General features: G+C 35.7%; 1 protein-coding gene across 1 annotated transcript in view; it reads right to left on the bottom strand.

Annotated features, from left to right (window-relative positions):
- Nucleotides 1-1,211, bottom strand: part of Ten-m (teneurin transmembrane protein Ten-m) — a 319,613-nt gene extending 318,402 nt beyond the window's left edge. The window contains exon 1 of the mRNA XM_074183332.1: nucleotides 1,081-1,211. The gene's annotated coding sequence lies outside the window, so the exon portion shown is untranslated. The remainder of the gene's footprint in view (nucleotides 1-1,080) is intronic.
- Between the last annotated feature and the right edge of the window lie 20,357 nt (nucleotides 1,212-21,568).

The raw sequence follows: 21,568 nt of genomic DNA, 5'->3' as shown, positions 1-21,568 counted from the left end.
GATGAGATTTGGATGTGCATTTAAAACCAAATTGTACCCTATTGGTCACACAAACTGATGTCAATAGAACATTGGCGGAGTATGTCTTAGGTGGGCAGAGTCTTTTAACACAAAACGATTTTATGTTTCTGCGCTGACTCATCTTAGTTGGCGCGTATATATCTAAGAAATCGGGCCGGTACGGTTCGAAATTGGGACATGTGAATAGCATGTGATTTATATCTGCTGAAGAAAAATTGTTACAGACCATAATTGATTTGTCAAATATGCAGGAAACTTACCATGGTTCATTTTCATTTATGTAATGCAAGTGGCGTAGAATCTTGATGAGTTGAAGTTGTGAGGAATACTTTTAGGAAGAGTGAGGTGAGTTAGTGTATAATTTTTTGATTCAGATGTTTACTTTTTCCAGTGAAAAATGAGAAATGAATTTTTCCATGTATTTTTACCACTTTCATTTATATCTAACGTTACAGCAGTTTCGTTCTTCAAGGATATTTTTAAACTAATACATAGTCTTCACCAATTTAGTCGTATTTCATATCTAACGTCTGAGATTATGTCTTGAGGGGAGCTATCAGTTATCAATTCTACAGAGGTGGCTTCTCGAGTGACCCTCGATCCAAATGAAAACAATACCACTTTCATTACTGAAGAAGTACTCTAAGGTTTATATAATTTCAAAATGAGTAAATTTTTATTGACATGTCTTTTGTAGTTATTAGGGGAAAAAATGACATATTTGGAATCCGATAAAATGAATGAACTAGCTTTCCACAATATCTTCGTGAGAAATTAATGTAAAGTAGCTTCTGAGACAATCAAATCCGACAATTCTATTTCTCGACCATCTATGTTTTAACTTTCATCGATTTTCACGCCTTTATGGAGTTGGATTCAGCAAGACAAATTACTCCAGTCGAACGTAAATTCGATAAAAACCCCAGCAAATTCATCAGCCCCATAAACCAAAACTAGCCTCGTTTATAACTCGCTAACCTAATATATAACAAGAACTCAGAAACTTCATCGGTCGAGTCATAAATTCGAGAAAGTAGTAAAAGTAACTCTCGTACTCACCGTTATGTACGAGCAGAGTAGAATCCCTGGCAAGGGCTAGTTCGGAATCGGTTAACGTGGCGTCTGAAGCGTTTTCCGACGTTGGAGTGTCGCTCAATCCAGCTGGCTGTTGATACAAGGGATGCTGATAAGTGTGCTGGAAGTTGTATCTCCTCGGTGAATCTTCACCTTCTGATCCGCTGAGGCTGTACGCCGGATAAAGACACCCCTTTCCTGAAAATAACGGAAATGTGTGATAATCGAAAATACAAGTTACGGAGATTTTTGGTATGAATTTCTACATTGGTTGTTTCCACGATAATTCAAGACACATTATTAAAGATGATACATATTGATAAGTTTCATGAATATAATTTAATATGTGTCACGAGAGCACAAAATAGATGTTTGTTGATATTTCCAAACACATTCAAAATATCTCATATTTTACCCCCACATAAATGAGCCAATTTGAAGAGATTGACAACTATAGGTCACTCTCAATAACTGATATTTTTTCCGAAATCGTTGACTTCCTGGACATTTTGAGGGACTTGAACTATTGTATTCAGCACAATCCGGCTTTCGTAGCCAAAATCTACAACAAAAGCTCCCTTTGAGATTTTTGACTACGTGTGACCTCTCCAAAGTATTTGAATGTGGGTCTCATAAACTTTTGTTGAAGGAACTTTCATTTAATTTTATTACTGGTACGTCTTTGAAATTGTTTCGGTCGTATCTAGTGGGTAGACAACGGTTTGTCTATCTGAACAAGAGTTCTGAATTAGATCCGACAATCATAAAGTATGGAGTACCCAAGGGTTCTGTTCTACGACCAATGTTATTCATCATCTACTTCAAAAACTTATTTATATGATGCCAAGAAATGCCAAAATTTTTTTTATTTGCGAATGATGCTTCTTTCATCAATTCTAACAGGAAAATTTCACGTCTCTTTGATAATGCTGAAACTAAGTGTTGCAGAAGGCTTCGTTTCCTACTTTAACCTACAACTGTACCAAAAATAATATGATTATAATTATACTAACTAATTATGATCAGAAAAGTAATTTGACAATTGCTATTATTTGAAATTCCTATTCCATCAGTGAGAGATTTACCATCTATAGCACCAGTATTTGAACCTGTTATCGGTGTAGCCTCATTACTATGAAATAGTTATCTCGTTATCTTCATTCTCTTTGAAACTGAATTTTCAATATATGACTCCGCCACCACAGAGGAGTTCCAACCTCCAAGTTCTTTTACCGATAGTATATCTCCTCCATTTTCTACAAGCATAGTAGCCGAGGATCTGCGAAACGAGTGCCCTGCTTTCCCAGTTTTAAGAATGCTGAAATTTTTTTTGAAACAGCTCCTATAGTATGAATGCCTCCAACTTGTTTTACACATTTACCATTCCTATAACCAACGAATAATCGCCAATTTTCCAAATTTGAAGACCACAAATCTAAGTATTTTTTGTATACGTCATAGACATCAAGAGAAACTTCTTTTTTGGGAATGGTGTTTTGGTTTTAGTATATGTCAATGTAACCAAAACTCTGGTACTGTTGCTTTCAAAATCATCCAAAGTCAGCTTAACAAGTTTGTCACGTCTACAGGCGCCGAAAATACCACACATTGTTACAACCTTTTCAAGCAACCATGTATGATCATCTACCTCCAACATGAAAACACGATGTTGGTATTTTTCAGTAGAATTACGAGGTACGTGGTTTGTTCTTTCCTCGGAATCTTTCAGCGGGATTACGAAAAGTCTTGAACGACACACGGCCAATACGCAAATAACGGATTCGGCTACGCCTCGGATTACAAGATGGCAGATGCTGGTGAAGATGGTAGATGCTGGTCCCATCCGGAATCGTCCGGTGAGATACCATCGCAACGGCTTAGGTAGCGTGAATTTGCTTTCTGGCTAACGTTTCGTTGCTGAGCCGCTGTTTTCGGTTTCAAGGGTGGAGATATAAGGAAAAAAGCGTTATGGCGTTCATAATACTCCGGAGGTTAAAAAGCTCCCCGATCGGATCTCCGGGTGGGGGCTGATCCAAGGGCATCATCCTGGAGAAGTTATTCGAAAACCACTATTTCTGACAGTCAGCAGCATTATCAATCAAAAGGGAAATAGCATGGCAAGCGCAGTTGGTAAGAGGCCCACTAGGAACTTCAAAATCGATTTCTGCAACATCAGAGGACTGAACTGAATTATGAACTCAGTGCACCAACATCTGCAATCAAATAATCCTCATATTCTTGCACTCACAGAAAACAAAGTCAGTGCTTCAACAAACCCCGTCAATTTTCTATATTCCGGCTATAATTTCCACTCCTGATTCAGAAGTAACTTTGGAATATCTCCTTTTATCAGGAACGATCTCTCCTGTCAACGAGAGGAAACGCTGCAACCCCGAAACTTTGATGTTATGTCGTTCAAAATAATATCACAGAAGATCACCAAATTCATGTGTTTGGTTTATCGACCACCTAGCGATACACAATATAGGGCACTATTCTCTCCACTTGCAAATACTATTGACTTTCTGCAAATCAATTATCCCAGTGCCGAAATTTCCATATTCGCTGACTTCAACGTCCACAATATCGAATGGGTCAAATTTTCAAATATCAACGACGAACAAGGTCGTAAAGCTCAGTCTTTTGCAATAAGCAGTGGACCTACTCAGATTATAAATGAGCTAACTAGGATTCCTGACCGTAATGGAGAATATGCTAGTCTTCTGGATCTATGCCTAACAACCAATTCAGAAACTTACATAGTCACCGTAAGGTCTCCATTAGGATCTTCTGACCACAAACTAATTTCAGTGTTGAGTGAATTACGGATAAATGTTGGGGAACGATCTAAGCCGCGCAAAGTTTGGCATTACAGATCAGCTGACCGTCAGGTAACCATCTGATTGGGGCTTCAAAAAGGCCCGCAGTTTGAAATATTTGGATATATCTATAGTTATGTTGATATGCAATGTAATCTTCAACAAAGAATATGTAGACCATGAATTCGAAAATTTAACATTCTTGGCTAATCCTGCAAAATATGCCAGTAAAACGTTTTCTGAAAATTATTGTTTGATCTTCTTGTTCTTGCGGTAATCCATACATTTTCTGTGGTATATTTCATACAGATTTCTAGATTTTGTAGGCACCAATATATACCCATTTCATCACTTTCCATTTTTTTGGAAAATATAAAAATTTTGTTAAAAGCAAACACAGACTTATTTCTTCTCCAAACAATTTACATTCAAGATAAACGAATGAAAATTGCTGATTTTCAACCGAACAAATTAGAACTGAAAACAAACCGTATTTTCAGTTTATTGTCTTTCCAAAATATTCCACTAAAATTCATTGGTATTATTTTCATCTAGAATTAAAAAATATTTTTACTTTTCAGCTATAATATCCCAAGGACATTGATAACTAACGAAATAATTTTATCACAGTTTTCGAAAGCACGTTATTTGGTAACATCCCGACGCCGAAGGCGGAGGGATGTTACCTAAAATAATGTGCTTGAGGAAGTTGTGATAAAATTATGAGTTATTTATCAATGTTCGAGGGATATTCGGTGAGAAAATTTTTTGCAATTCGAACAAAATTATTTATTGAACACACAGTTATTAAAAGAACAATTCGTATAATGATATTCCGTTGATCTTGCTGTATTTGCCTCGGTTACTGCATATTTTTTACTATTGACAGTATTTTTTGGTGTATTTTCTTCAATGATTTTGTCAATTGCCGCATCATTTTGAACACCAAAGCGAGGAAGTGACATTTTCGAAATAAATTGAATTACTGAAATGTCAAACAACTTTATTGTGTTGGTTGCTTAGCAATGTCATGACATAAGTGATAACTACCCGTGAATACTATCCATGGGTATTTATCAGTGTAATGATGGTTTCATTGGTTATTTCGACACACATGACTAGAAATAGACAAATTTGATAGGATAATTTTTTTGGCAAAAAATTTTCATGTAAATTTATTATACCAAACTTTCAATAAGTTCATGCTTTGTGATTCTCTCTATTTATTTTATGAATATTAATGATTATGAAATGTTATTCGATATACTGGTCATATTTTCACACGATATGTAAATATTCTTAGAATACCTAATGAAAACAGTCATGAGTTACGAAATAAAGTTGAAAGAATGACAATTCACAAAGTTGTTACATAGTTTTAAATAACAGTGAATATGATAACTTTACCAACAAAATAATTTCTCGGAGCCTTTAGATTCTATCAGCTGAATAATTCATTCCATGATATGTCATATTGCAGCAGAATGACAAATGAATTCATTCTGAATGAATTATGCAAATATCCGAATACAATATGCAGTTATTTGCGAAATTACATTTGATGATGTGGTAATCACTAATCATTATTGCCTTTTCCGGTCGGGTACATGAATTTCAATCGTTTCATCATGAATACTTGACAAATAGAGGTGATGTTGCTAAATTTGATAATAACAACGGAAGTGTATTTCGAACTTTCAGAAAAAGGGCGAGTAGAACAGTCCTCGCATTAGTTGTTACTGTACAAACAATTTCTTTGTTTATGCTTCAGAATTTATTATCAATATGTCGTTAAAATTCATGTAATTCTTTGAAATAGATGGATATTTCAGTTACACGTAAAAATACGAGTCTTTTGTTATGATTTTACCAGAGCATATAATTATACGATATCTGTTCAAAACTGAGGTGAATTTTAATTTTTCTCAAAAATTATTCATCAATTTCCCCTCAGATATGATATAATATGATACACTCATGCCAGCGTTATTTCCAATCCTCGAAACAGTTCTGATATGCACTTGTTGGTATGTCCTTGAACTCTCCCAGCGATTCTTTTCAATTGTTGCAACCCGCCGTCCTTTCATCTGTCGCTTCAATCTAGGGAACAGGAAAAAGTCGAAGGGGGGCAAGTCTGGTGAATACGGTGGCTGAGGCATGATTACGGTGTTGTTTTTGGCAAAAAAATGACGAACAAGCAATGACGAGTGACTATGTGCATTATTGTGATTCAAAAGCCATGTATTGTTCTTCCACAATACCACAATTTTCTTCATATCGCCTCGGCGCATAACTTCAGGATAGTACTCTCTATTGACCGAAGGACCATGTGGCAAGTATTTCTGATGCACTATGTCACGGTAATCGAAAAGAACAATGAGAAAAGCCTTTTTGGCCTTGGTTTTTCTGGGCGCTCACATTGAAACGATTGATGGACTTTGGTTTCGATGTCATAATCATATACCCACGATTTGTCACCAGTATAAACCTTTCGAGCGAATCTGGATCGTTGTTGATGTCATTCAAACATTCCTGAGTGATGTTCATGCGACTTCTTTGAAGCTCGTCGCCCATTTCTCCGGCACAGCACGGCCCGTTCCGTCAAAATACGTATAGGATTGGAACAATGAAAATGAATGGACAATCGCCCACTAGCCCGGCACAGCAAAGCCAAGAGCGTCCCCCGCCGGAAAGGATTCCAGGTCTTCGATCCTGTCCGGCAAATAACGGTACGTGCTGTGACTGACTAGCCAAGTTAGCGCGTTGCCGGCCAGCGCTTGCAAGCATCAACTTGTCCAAACTTGCCTGGGAAGTTTATGTCTCTCTGCTTTGCTATTCCATCAGTTGACAGCACGGTGTCAGACGGTACCTATAAAAATGAACAAAGAAAAATTGAGTTTCTTGTTAAGGCAGGCTCTAGAATATCCAGAAGTTCTGAAAATATTGCCTGCAGTCATTCGGAAATACTGGAAACATTTCTTCTCGTCTTCTTTCAGGTCGTTGAAAATATGAAACTCTTCCAGATTTACCCTCTTTTGATTAATGGGATGGACCCACATCCTTCTTTTTTGTGACTTTTTTCTTCTATATTCAATAATGCGGCCACTATAATGACGACATTTCGTCAGAACTGCTAGTGATAGACATGATTCTGTCACCGCTCGATGTCAACTGAAATTTTTTTGAAATCGAACAAACAGTATGCTCATTGTAGGTGGACAAGTGGACGATGCTGTTACCCGTCGCCTCAAGCGACGGACAGCGCTGTGCAGTGCCTGACAAGTAGGCGACAAGCTTAATAGTGATTCTACGAGCCTCTTCAGCAATTTTCTTCATTTTCTGCGATCACCGAATACCACAGTCAACATTATAAGTGTTTTTGAGCAATTAATTCCATTCTTCACACAAAATTTGATGCAAATTCTTTACTCCATTTTTTTCGATAGCAGAAATTTGCAAACACGCAAAACACTTCTGAATTTTATGCCTCTAACCAATAAAATGAACATTCTAAACGGAGTTAGAGACGAGCGTACCAATTGTAACGAATCTGAAGCCGGCCCTGACCGATATCTCAGTCAGCAAACACATGACTCTCCGTGAAAATATTAGGCGGGAACAGATACCACTAGAGAAATCTAGAACGATCGTTACCGATATAAAATGTCGGCTTCTCGTTCAGAGAGGGAGTATGAATTTGTAAAGTGAATCAAGCGGTAAACCAAGAATTCGAACAGTAAAGATAAATTAAGCGTTAGTTGCTAAGTGTTGAATATAAATTAGTTGTGATAGTGAAATATTGTTAAAAAAGAATTTGTTAAAGACAGTAAATTCTTTAATTCGTTACACAATATTGAAAAAAATCGCTAATCGAATATATTAGGCCCGCGTAATTTGAACATTCATAACAAAATATTCATAGATGTTCTTTAAAAGCAAATTTTTCATATTATTTTCAATAGGGTTGTGCTTTGAAAATCAATTATTTTTTATAATAATGGTAGATACGTAGTACCTCTCTGAATTGTTTTATCTCTAACTTGTCACACTTGAATTAGATCACCCCCTATTTCTGAGAAGACCACCCTGAAGCTATTTATGAGACGTGACCTGAAATAACCTTACCAAATACGGTTGTACACTCGTCCTCTTCAGATAAAGAATGCCGTAAGGATTACAAGACTTACTTGAACTCATGTATGAGATAATTCAGCATAAACATTGTCTAGTCAGACGTGTTGACAAACCTTCTTCAAATCGTCACTATCGTGTAGGAGATGACTATGGATTTTTATTTTCTATAATTGGGCGTGGGCAGATGAATTATTTTCTTCAATTCTGGATTATGAGTCTAAAACAGAATCTTATTTTTGATTGAAATCCGATTTCATAATGAAACATTAGCATATGTATGAATTATAAAAAGGCATTCATCGTTGAAACTAGTATAATTTAGAGATTCGTTAGAAGACTTTTTAAGTGGAAAATTCGAAGTGATCGACTGAAATCACAATTATTGCCTAAAAAAATTGAAGTTCAGTTACAAAAACGTTTATGACTTGTTCTCGAAATGAATGAATATGCAGAAATGCAAAACGATTACAGAGAATGTCATTTTGGTTTATTTGGCGCAAAAATCTGAAACTGTTAAATCCTCTACCTTGTGGAGCATGTACTCTATATTGAAAAGTACCATTTTAGTGAAAAAAAATGTAAATACAGCCACTCTCCCAAAGGTTACCGTATTTCTTAAAAGTAAGAATGTTATAGGGTGAAGTAATCAGAAGTCTTCAGAAGCGAGTAGAACAACAAACTCATCAAGGAAGCAAATAATGAAATATATTTTATGCTGAAGGTGATTTCAACAAAATATTTCGATTGTAGGATATAAAGTATCAACTTAATTTGCTTCATTTTCAGGTAGCAACAATTATAGGATTAGCCGGTACGTATAGACGAAAAGAACTAACAAAAATGTCAATTGATCTAATAAACGACAAAGAAGACACGGTGCTTGTGAATATACCAGATTTCAAAACACAGCAGTATATTTTTCGCTGAATTTTCGGATATATCAATAACTATGAAATGAAACATTTATCTGAAGAAGCGGTAACACACGTGAAAGTAATCAAAGCTGCCGATTCAGACTGGAGAAGTTTACTGGAGGGCGCGTAAAATTACCTCTGAGACACGAAAGTATGAATCTTTTAAGAAGATTCGAATGTAACAGCCGTATAGGTTCACCCTAGATTCGGATAGTATGAAAATCAATACTGAAAGGTATCGAAGTTATAAAAGCGGTTCAGAAATTCACGATTAATTAAAATAAGATTTGCAAGGGGACTAAGAGCAAATATTTTATACTTTGTAATTGGATTTGAATGATTGGCATTTCGTATATATTTCAATAACTATTTTCTTTAATGAAAGACCTATAAATTATCGTTCCTAATAATCAATACTATGCTATACTAACCGTTTCTCTTTATTTTATACTTGATCATCAGCAGATTCGGTCTATACCTAAAGGGTGTTCATTGAACATGCGTCAAAAATTGTACTATTCTAAGGATATTTTGTCCTCTGATGATTTTTGGTAGGGCGCTTCGTTTCGAAAATGCGAAGCGAAAAAGAATTTCCACAATTACAATTGTGGTAATTTTAAAATTATTAACATAGGCGAAATAAAAGTATAGCGTACTACACTGGACATATGGGGGTCAGCTATACTATTCCAATGGAAGATGTGGAAGGAATCAGAAACGATTCTGGTGTTTTTGGATGAGGAAAAGATCGAATTCTTGCATCCGAGCGGGGGCAGTCATTTTCAACAGTTCTTGTATACCAAAAAACATTACACGTAATTTTTGGTATTAATTTGTCATTGCCGAAATTCTCTCTCGCTCCGTGTCTTCGAAACAAAGCGTCCTATCAAAAATCATCAAAGGACAAAATATCCTTAAAATAGTCCAAGGAATAGTCTCTTGGATTTTTGCGAGTTTAATACACACCCTGTATATTGAATATACTAAAATGTAAGTTTCGGCTTTTTTGCCTTCTTCAGGTTCTCAAATATCATAAAATGACAAACACGGAAATGTAAAAAACTAACTCCACTTGTAAGTAATATTATTTAATTTATCTGCCGTGATAACAGTGATCAGAGTCAGTGTAGAAATGTAAAAATAAAGTTATCGTTCAGAGCGATGAATATGAAATGAAAAACTAGAAAAAGTAAATGAAGCCGTTCAAAATGTAAAATGCTTACTCATTATTATAAGATGAACCTTCTATTGTTAACAGAATTTCGATTTTTTACGTATGGAGCTTTTCCAGTTCCATTCTCCTCCGATAATCAGATTCAAGAGGCTTTAACTTTTATATTTCGATAGGCATTTTCAAGCGAATATTTGCCTATAGCACAAGCACCAAGGTGTTGATTCTCCATACTCTTTTATGTGACCGAACCGTTTTGAATATAGTTTTTAGTTTTTTTCGTAAATATGAATATATGTGAATAGTACAAATATAGTAATGAATATTAATGGAGTTTTTTTCCAACACCAAACCGTTATTAACACCTCGACACGTATTGCGATCACCAAGTGATCCTCTTCAAGAAGAAGATCAAACTAATGCTCTTGAAGATGATCACTTGGTGATCGAAACACGTGTCGACGTGTTAAAACAACGGTTTGGTGTTGGGAGAAAGCTCCAGTAATATTCATACTTTAAGAGTATTAAGAGTATTAACTATATTTCAAGATGCAGGAAGTTATTGACAGTTTCTAGCATAAGCTCATGTAGAACTTTTTTTTTCAAATGAATCTCTCAATTTGCATCCGAATGAAGATGACTCAAGATAAATTTGAACGAATAATGGGGCAAACATTTCAGGTAACCATATTATAGGACCATTCTTTTTGAAAGCAAATGAAACGGTGAAAAATGTTTCAATTTGCTAAATAATTCATTTATGCCAAGCCCCTAGAATGCCATACAGTTAGATGTTTTTTTGACAAATTGGGTAGTTATTCACTAACGCAGGGCCCCTCCTCATTTTCCAGTACCAGTAAGTCAGTTTCTAGATTATAATTTTTGCGAGTCGATAGATTAAAAGGAGAGATTCTACAGAATGTTTACCCGGGTCCCCCGATTTGACTCCTCTATACTTTTTTCTATGGGGATAGTGGATATCATTGTAGCTGTAAGTTACTAACACCTGATATTCTTCCGAACATAAGGAAGGTAACAGAAGTTTGTTTATTATATTTACATTTTTCTGTTCAGTTTCACTTTCTAGTTTGTAATTGAATGCGAACTCAAAAAAGTATTTTATTTTTTTCTGACAGTGCTTATCGTTGTAGTGTCAAAAATGTTACAGGGTTGGATTCAGAAATGAAAGACCTTTCAAATAAGATGTAACTCGACTATTATTTCTATTGAAATTTCCAACATGTGGGTGTTGGAAGGTGGGGATGGATGAGGGTTGATTTTTAGGCAGTAATCTGTCTCCCCGTATATGTGATTTAAGTGATCAAATATTATTGGTCCCTAGTACCAAGAAAATTATCAAAGTTAAAACTTTTCAAAAAAGCTTCATGAGAGATTTCTACATTATCCAAAACTGGAAAAGATTCAATAGTGTTAGTTGATTAGGGGCATTATGAAAAATTCATTCCCTCTTGTCTCGGCGGTGATTGTTCTCGCTCTTCACCACGCTTTACCAACCGAAATTGGCAACTTTGATTACTTTCACGTATGCCACAACTCCAAAGATAAATAATTCAGTTTTAATTATGGATATAGCCAAACACCCGGCGAATGAAATACTGATAAAGTATTCATTCTGAGAGATATCCCAATACTTTCTATCAGAATTATTGATGAATAATTAACGAAAAGAGTATGTATTTTGGAAGGAATATTACAATTCTACAAAAAACAAAGTGTAAGATTATTTGAATCAATATATAATAGATATCTGTGATCAACAGTGCAAATGACACCAGTGTAGATGTTTTTGTTTTTCTGAAAATATTGTGATGGGCAAGAAATTTTTTGGCGTCTCACTTCCCATCTTTACACAAAAAATATGAGAATCTTCCTGTTGAGACTATAGTTATTTTTCCTTTCAGGAATAAAACTGTATTTTTAGTGACTTTTCCAAAATAACTTCTGACAATTTTTCTTCTTATTTTGGAATATTTCGACATTTTCTTTCGATACATTTCAATCTTTGTAATGCTTGTATTTCAGTTTCAGGTATAACGACATTGTCAGTTCACGACAACAGACCAATTTCGTATCTATCTCCGCATCGTTTGATGGTTTGCTGCATGATCTTGGGTGCTCTTAAATTTTCTCGACTCAGTCTATCATGCAGTACTCAGTCGGAGTACTGCATGAGCAGTACTCCGAAGCTTTCAGTAGAAAATGACTTTCTTACCATTTCTTGCAAATTTTCATTATGATCTGATTCGCTAATATGCAAGGTATGAGATTTTCCAGCCATTCCAACCTTAGAATTGCACACACCATGAACAGCCCATCCTAATTTGCATTTACTTGCCAAAAGAGAATTTTCTGGACCACACCGTATCTGCCAAGCAACGATAAGATCGATGTTGTCCTGTACAATCAGGAGAACAGGTTTTTCATTGCAAATATCTTTTATTGGTAGATTTCTCAAATGCGGAAATTTTGACATTTCTGTCATCTTGACGTTTTGTGAAGGCAGCGACAGATTGTTTACTGTTTCATTATGAAAATATTTTTCTGGTCTCCGCTCTTTGATACTTTCAGGTCAATTTTCATCGATTCGTTTTGCCATGACGTCTCATCATTAGTCCATTGCAAGCACAAGGGTTCTGTGAAGCCGGTTAGTCCAAGTTGTATAGCAATCTTTTCATCAAGTAAAGTTACTGTTGATGCCAAATATGGGAGGAACATGGAAGAGGTTAATTGAATTCGTCAAAAGAATAATATCAAGGGATTTGTATGAACAGTCTCTCAAAGAAGAAATTCTACAAACTTTTTTTGCTGAAGCTGCGCATATAGTCAATTCCAGGCCTCTTACCAGAGTATCAAGCGATTCATCCGATTCATCACTTACACCTTATTATTTTCTTTTGGGGTCGTGGAGATGGCTCGTGTATATGCCTCAGCCCAGACAACGATTGTCTACTAAGAGAATGGAGAAAAACGCAGATGTTGCTTGATAACTTTTGGAGCCGCTGGGTCAAGGAATACCTACCCACATTATCAAAACGAAGTAAACGGAAGAAAACCAAAAATCTATCCAAATTAATGATGTTGTTATACTAACTGATAACACTCTACCGAGGTATGCATGGAAGTTGGGGCGCGTAACTGAAACTTACCCAGGTCCTGATAGCAGAGTACGTGTCGTAGATGTGGAAACTTCAAATGCAGAATACAGGCGACCAGTGACAAAAACTTGTTTATTGGATCTAGAAGAAAAATAGTTCCTCTAGCAGTGGGGAGGATGTTGAAACTTATTATTCAGATTTTCCAATTATTCAATTTGTGGCTTGTTTTTATATTTTTTTGCTCACCATATAGTTGTTGATGAAAAAGAAGAAAAACTGAAGAAGTCATTAACATTTTGTTAGACTAAAAATACAGTTTTATTGGCGATTCCTGAGAGGAAAAATAACTAGAGTCTTAACACTTCCAAATGAAAGATGAAAGCAATTAGATTCAAAACAAATCATTCACAACGATATGCATATACGTTACTCCCAGACACAAACTGGGAGAGAGAGTCGAATCAACTATTTTCATATAAAAACTGTATTACACGATAGAAAATCACTTCCGAAACAACTTTGAATTACAAAAAAACACTTTTTTCTATTCGATTTGTACTCCAAACACTCGTTATGGAATTGATTCAGATATCATTCACAGGGTTGCTATACAATATAGTATACGAAGGAGAAAACATTTTACTTCACATGGAACACTGTCACTCAATGGCGGATATCGATGTTTCGGAATAACACACCAATTCACACCAAACAGTGACTTTTTCGGGATACATTCGACAATCTAGAATCTCATGCGTATTGGTATCGTCTCAAATTCGGTAATTTTGTTTATTCACGTTTATTTTTGATGAAAATTAGGGTCAGTTGTTAACTGCTCTAGAGCCTATTCAGCGAACACACGTGGTTATCTATGGTCGTTCCTGGATCACTTGAGTTTTGTACGGGGGCATGCCCAAGCCAGGAGGCAAAATTCGTGGTCTGCGAATGGCTGAGTTTTTGTGAGTGATGCGAACTCGACTGTTTCGGATTCTCCTGCACACTCTCACAGACAACGGCGATGGTTTCAACTGATCTTCGACATACGATCGTTTACTAAACCAGTGGACTCAAATTTATCCACCACATTGTGAATAGTCCTCTTAGTAGTTGATGATGGTGACCGTAAAATGAGCGAAGCGCGCGATAAATTGCTCGAAGAGAACACCCATTTTGATGAAACAAATTTATCACTCGCACGTGTTGTTGAATGTTATATCCGTCCATGGTGATTCAGTAAAACAGATTGAATACATGACATCTAAATGTCAAAGTTCGGAAGTCCCTTTTGAAAGGGTCCCACTTATACCCCTCAGGTGATCCGGTGTCAGTTATGCACCTGGAACCTTGGAAATTTGGTTATTTTTGGGAGGCAGCAAATTGAAGCTGCATTTTCATATAAAAAACAATCAAAATTTCAAATTATTTTTTCTATATCTAATTCAAACAGAAACTGAAGTTTCCTTATATTCAATATGAGGCATACAAATTGAAATGAATCAAGGGTAATTCATCATCTGAGAACTGAAAATACAACTGTTCACCTAAGTATTACTTGTATCACTAGTAAGTTTCATATTGGTCAAACGAACGGTTTGTTCGTTTGAATCTGTAACTAGCTCTATCACACTTTTCGATTCTCACAATGTTAAGGCAGGCGATTGCACTTTACACAATTGAAAAAGATTTCAACCAGATGAATATAACTGTTTTTTCCATTTGGGTGCCCATAGCCTGGGGAACTTCGGCGATCGCCGACCAGCTGACCTAGCCAGTCCGGGCCTGCCTCACTTTCCTAACAGCGGCTCATGTCCCATTGCACACCATACAAGATGTAATTCGGATCTGATGGAATTATTCCAACAGAAGGCATATATCGTAGTTGTTTATCTTCTATGTTATGCAAAATTAATTCCCCATTCAATTCACACTTCCATAGAATTTATCTGGTTGAAGCTGGGATGATTCTGCAACCGTGTTAGGAATCACACGTTAAAAGGCAAGACCTCGGTTACTCCTTAGCTCGCACAAGTTTCTCAACTTCTGAGAGTTGTCGTTCGTATGGGGGCGTTAGCTGATTAACGGAAAAACAGATTTTGGAAGAGATTTTTAAAACAGATAACCGCAACATTCTTGCCTTATTGAAAATGTTTCATGGTCATATACTCTGAGGGTGAATAATTAGTTGCCGAATGTGCTCAAAATTTTTCCATTTTTCAAATAAAACCACTTAACTACGCTTTCCGCAGATTGCTTCCAGAATCATTATTTTCAACGCATTAGTGGAATTAAACGTTTCATCTTCTGGTGTCAGCACTTCCTCAATGTTTTTCTTCAGAATTCAGTAATTCTTATGAGGTTTCAATTAACTTTTCTTGAATGATGGATGTGTCTATATGAAGATAAATATCGTATTATAAGGAAACATTCCGAATAATAATGCAGTACTACACTAGCATAATTCAATTAATGCAATGAAATTATTGCTTTCGTTAGTATTCAAAACAGTGTTTGGACACAATTATTTTTTTCTGAATAATTTTCAAAAATGTCATTCAACAAAAAAATTATGAAACCCGTGTTGTGTTTTACTTTTTTCTTGAGAATGTTTTTATTGGTTTTAGTGTCTTTCCTTAATCTAGATAAATTTTTGTTTGTGGTGCAGTAGAAAAAGCTATATCATATTTTGATGTTATTAATGATCAAGAAATACTAATTAAACCCAAAGTTATGAATTCCAGTCTGTAAAAATTCACTAGTCCATTTCATTCTTGAGTAAATACCAATGCAGATACTGTAAAGTACAATAGATGTTCATTGAACTTGAAAAAAAAGTGCCTTGGAAGTGTTTACTTTGAGCTAATATGCAGTTATAAATTCGAATTCGACCAAGTAAGTTCAGCTTCTTCACAAAGTTCATAGTTTTTTGGCGTAATAACATATTCAAATCCAAAACTTTACGTTCTGGAGACTTCCCAGTCTGAATTGGCCCATTCTTTCATCCCCCAGTATTACAAGATGTAACAGGGGAGTTCCATGTCAGTCAGGTATCTAGTATCACTGCCAGATATTTGATCTCCCACAATAGTTGTCGGTGATCGCATAGTCACTACCTTAGTAGTTTTATCAAGTCACTTGATGAAGCTACTGGCTAGCGAAACATGTTGTGATGAATTTTTCAAATAAAGTTTGTGGAGTTCAAATCATGAGGTGTAGTTTTTGAAATTGCTATGGATCTTCATCAAGTATCTACCGAATCAATCAAAAAATTTACGTTATAAAGCGTTGATTTGAATGAAGTCAAAATCTGGTATGTTGAAGTATTGTCAAAATATTTGATAAAATAGGTAAAAATTAAGCAGATACTAATAGATCACCTAATATGATTCAATGCTTCGAAAGATACTTTTGCATACGCATTAATCAATTATGGAGGTGTATTTTTCATTCAGAAATCTATATGTGAATTTTTCTATACATTAATAACCTTTTGGGGAAGACTATAGCAAACGGCAATGTTGATAGCAAACTCACCTCTTTGAATTGCTACATACGCTACATTCGCCAACATCAATGAATTCTACATGTTGTTTCAGTACTTGTGATGTACTGTTTGGAACCTTCGGTGTGGTAATGAATATAACTGGAGTTTTTTGTTTGATCTTTGTCTTGAAGATGATCACTAGGTGATCGAGACACGTGTCGAGGTGTTAAAATAACGGTTTGATGTTGGGAAAAAACTCAAGTAATATTCATGTTGTTTCAGAATGAAAGATAGTAGTTGAGTAGAAATTACTGATGAGAAACTGAGGAAGTGACTATGCGATCACCGATAACTATTGTGGGAGATCAAATATCTGGTAGTGATAATAGATCCCAGACTGACATGAAACACCCCTGTTACATCTTGTAATACTGGGGGATGAAAGAATAGGCCAATTCAGACTGGGAAAACTCCAGAATATCAAACATGGTCTTGGGCCACATGATACCAAAATACATATTCCATGAAGGGTGGAGAATAAACAGTTATCCAGGGAACACCTGGTATACAGACGATCGAAGTACGAACATGCGAGGGGATCTAAAGAAAACTGTGTGGGAAAAAAATTATATTTCAGTTACCTGCTCGATCAGTATATTATATTAGTTTTTCTGAAAAGTTTGCAATCTTGCAATGCACAAGAAATATTAATTTGAGACCTGAACAAAATGAGTGCAGCCATGCTGCACTTGGGGCATTGATGAATCCAAAAATGGCTTCGAGACTAATTTGGGAGTGCCCTGAGAAACTGAGGATGGACAGACAGGACAAAACTGACTGTTTTTTCCGGGGACAACTTGGAGAAAATGGACAAGTTAGACGGCTTCCAAGTAGTATGAAGAACTATGGCAGAATCAGGATTGGTTTCAACAGTTATGCAGTTGTTGATGGAAATTGAAGAAATAGATAATTAAAAAAAATTATTATCCAAATTAATTTAGGATCAATTATACAATCCTGTTGCATGACTTTGTCGATATGTTTATGATTTTGTTCGGATGATTTCGTTCAGATAAATGCCATTTTGAGAAATTTGAAACTCATCCGCCGTCTGTAACTATAAAATGACGTTTATTTATATTGAATAATGCATAAACTTGAAAAATATTCATCAGAAAAAAAATATGAACTGTGTCATGAATGCGAATAATCCATTCAACTAACGGGTTGACTTTCTGGTCCGGCCTTCAGACTTCTCCATCCACCAGAAACTGCATAATGATACACGTACAACTTGAACCTCAATTTCCCTTTTCCGAGAACCTTTCTTGCGGAATATATTTTATATTTCGACATTCATGAGATCGAGATGAAAGGGAAAATGTTATTAAGATGAGCGAATGTGGAAACGAATATCTATCTACTGACACGGCAACGTTCTGACATTCAGCCATTTAATGAATATTTCAGCGAGCACTTCTTACTCCAGGAATTCTTTCATGTGGTTTCTTCGTCTGGAAAAGGTGGTGAGAACGCTAGCAGACTGAAATTATATTCGCCTTTGGTGTCTTTTCGAGAAATATTTCTGGTTGAGGATGGACCACTCGAGAAACATATTTCAACAAACCTACAAGTATTCGAAACATCGTTTGGTTGGGAAAGCTGCACGTTGTGTTAGGCATATAGGCATATCGTGGTTTATTCATGAAATTAAAGATATTCTCGTCTACAAAAAAAAATCTGGTCATTTCACTAGCTTTTACTACACAGTTGATTTTCAAAAAAAAAAACACCCCCTACTCTTCAGTATTGTAGGCGTTCATTGCAAAGACTTAGGTAGTATTTAGAAGTCTCATCAACGAGTATTTCATCCCACCTTTTGTACTAATGGGAATTCTTTCGATGTTTGCGATACAACTTTGTATTGTAAAGGAATGGAACAAAACACTCACAAAAGTAATCAGTTATCTGATGAATTACTCCTCTCATGATAGGGTACTTTCAGAGCATCTCAAAACAGCAAAGGTAACACCTGAACTCAGAAGAAAGCCACAACAAACTGGTCTCACGACTTTAATCTGCTGCAAACATTTTTAAAAATAGCATGCTTCTCTACTCCAAACATCAGCTTGATCCCCAAGAACACGAATGACTTTCGAAAAGAGGGATGAATGGAAGTCATCAAAACTCAGATCGGCTAATTCCCATGCTGCCCTTCTAATAGCCGAAACCAAATTCACTGCTTCCGGCCAATCTTCAGCTGCGTAGTGCATCCACATATTCGTAGAAGGAAAAAGAGCTCTGAAAATACGTAAGTTGCATTCATTAGGTCCATGTTGTGAATGGAAAAAGCATAAACTTGACCCTGTTTGAAGTTAGAGAGTTGATACATATTTCATATAAATATATCATATTTCCACTTATAAGGACATTGAAGACATACTCAATACTGAAGAATGTAAACTTTCACGGCCGGAGATAACTGTATGAAGGCTATTTTAAGGATTTTCTGGCCGTGGTATGCAGGTTTTTATAGCTAACGTTTCGGATAGTAATTTGGGTACTGTCGAGTTTCACTGTGTTTTCGAATGATATAATATGGGTATCTTCTTTCTTGAGGGCATGTACAGCCACAGCCGACTTGTCGGTTAGTCCGATGCGACAGTTTCTCTTGTGTTCGGAGAGACGGATCCCTATAGTTCGTTTCATGGTTCCGTTGTAGACCGACCCACAGCTACACGCAATCCAGTATACCCCTCGCGTTGCTAGAGGTTCTCTAGGGTCCTTCGCTGACCTGAGACTCTACCTGATGGTTTTTCTTGGCCTAAATATTGGTTTAACGTCATGTTCCACTGAGATTCTACCAATCCGGTCTGTGACAAGGAAAGCTTTTCCCTTGACTGGCTTAGCTGGGGTTACTTTGGTGTTCTCACTACTGAGTCATATGGCCCGCTCGTATTCTCTTTACTGTAACCACTATGTTTGAATGTAATTTTCCTTTTCCTATTGATGACTGTTCCACCTAGAAGAACCATTGCTGAATCCTGATATTCAAGCTCAGTTCCTTCTTATCAGTTTAGGAATACGAAATCTATCCGTGGCAATAATCAACTGATGAGATAACATTATGCTCAGATAGTCTCGAAACTGAGGACTGTCGTTTGGGGCAGTTTATGATGCGCAAAAGCGCAGATCGTATAGAGATTTTCCGTGTTTCATCCTCACCATTCCTATTTATATTTGAATACGGTGTGAATGTTTACAAAAAGTAGTCACTTTACAGTAATCAATTCAAAACACGTAATTAATACTCGGCAAAAAAATTATTTGTGTATCCTTTCACCAAAATTCGAATGAATCAAGGACTCCCAGAGTATTTGGTTCAATTCCAAATTATATAAAACGATGCAAAACAATATAAAGTTTCCCAGAAAAGCTTTAAAAAAGCATTTTTTTTTGAATGGAAGCTTCTATTCCATAGAAAACATCTTTCAAAACCAAAATGTTATCGTGAAATCTATATATTGTTTCAATTGTCTGATGGAAAATAAATTATTGCTATTATTGTAATAGTTATTATTTCTATTATAGTGTTCGCAATGAAACAGTGTCTATTTAGATACAAGATTGATTTTCCAAACAGATGGGTGTGAATTAAAAGTATCTATCAAACGTTTCAAAAACATCGCGTTTCATTTTGTAGAAATGTATGATTGAAGATTGACCAGGTGCTCATCTATACGGATACAAATTGTATTTTCGATTTGAGTTAGCTTATTTAACTCCATTGTTGAAAAGCTGTGTTCTTGATCTAGGGTTGTTGTTTCTAGTTTTATTGGTGAAGTAGTCAGTTGGACTTGTTTTCTATCTACAAGGTACGTAGTTTAGTCGAATAATAATAATAATAATCATTATTAGCAATTGCAAATATTTTCTTAAAATGTTTTTCCGGTGACATAACAATTTGTTGTTCGAAAATCTGTTCGCTCCTGATCTTTTTTTAACAATAAAACAAATTTATTACATATATAGTTTGAAAATATTCTCATGGGACGGAACTGCTGTAACGTTAGATACAAATACAAGTGGTATGAAAACATAGGAAGTATTATTTCTCAATTTTCATCTATACTTATTTGTAATAACTTGAAGCCATGAAAAAAACTCAATTGAAATTTGAATAGATTACTGTTGAAATCCGTCATTTAATAATTGTAAGCTTTAAAACTTTCCAATTCTATTTTTATCCGTGTTCAGACATTAGTGATATCCAATTCTATTATTATTTTTTGAATTCCTGTATTATTGCTAGACGTTGGGTTGTTTCTGATTATACCGAAATTTTTATCGTACGCCAGTTATAGGGCACAAAATAAATTCAGAGATTGAAGCAGAGCTGAATATAATAATGATAATCTTTATTCAATACTTACAGATCACATATAGCCTGATATAGGATACGTCACAAATGAAAAACCGTGTGATGGTAGACAAATTTACAATCAACAATATTAAAATATCATTATTCAATAGATTTTACACTTATACATGAAAACATTCATCACATTTATATTCATACATATGAGCGAACACATTTTCATTTTGCATCAAAAAATTCTTTGATACTATAGTAACATGTCTTGCAAATGTACTTTCAATTTTGATTTGAAGATGTTTTTATTCCGTTGCTCTCTCAGGTTTGCGGGAAGATGATTGAAAAACTGTATACCTCTATATGAGGGGCTTTTTTCATAGATGGGCTGTGATGAGCTGTGTGCAGGAATTCTGATGAGGTCTCTGTTTCTAGTTGGGTAACAATGGCAATGAGAAACTCTTTG

Source organism: Leptinotarsa decemlineata, unplaced genomic scaffold (genome assembly GCF_025532065.1).
Source record: "Leptinotarsa decemlineata unplaced genomic scaffold, Ldec_3_MD MMD2_tig00026336_RagTag_RagTag, whole genome shotgun sequence".
NCBI lineage: Eukaryota > Metazoa > Arthropoda > Insecta > Coleoptera > Chrysomelidae > Leptinotarsa > Leptinotarsa decemlineata.
The sequence above is the reverse complement of the archived record's forward strand: the minus strand, read 5'-3'. Positions and strand labels throughout refer to the sequence as shown.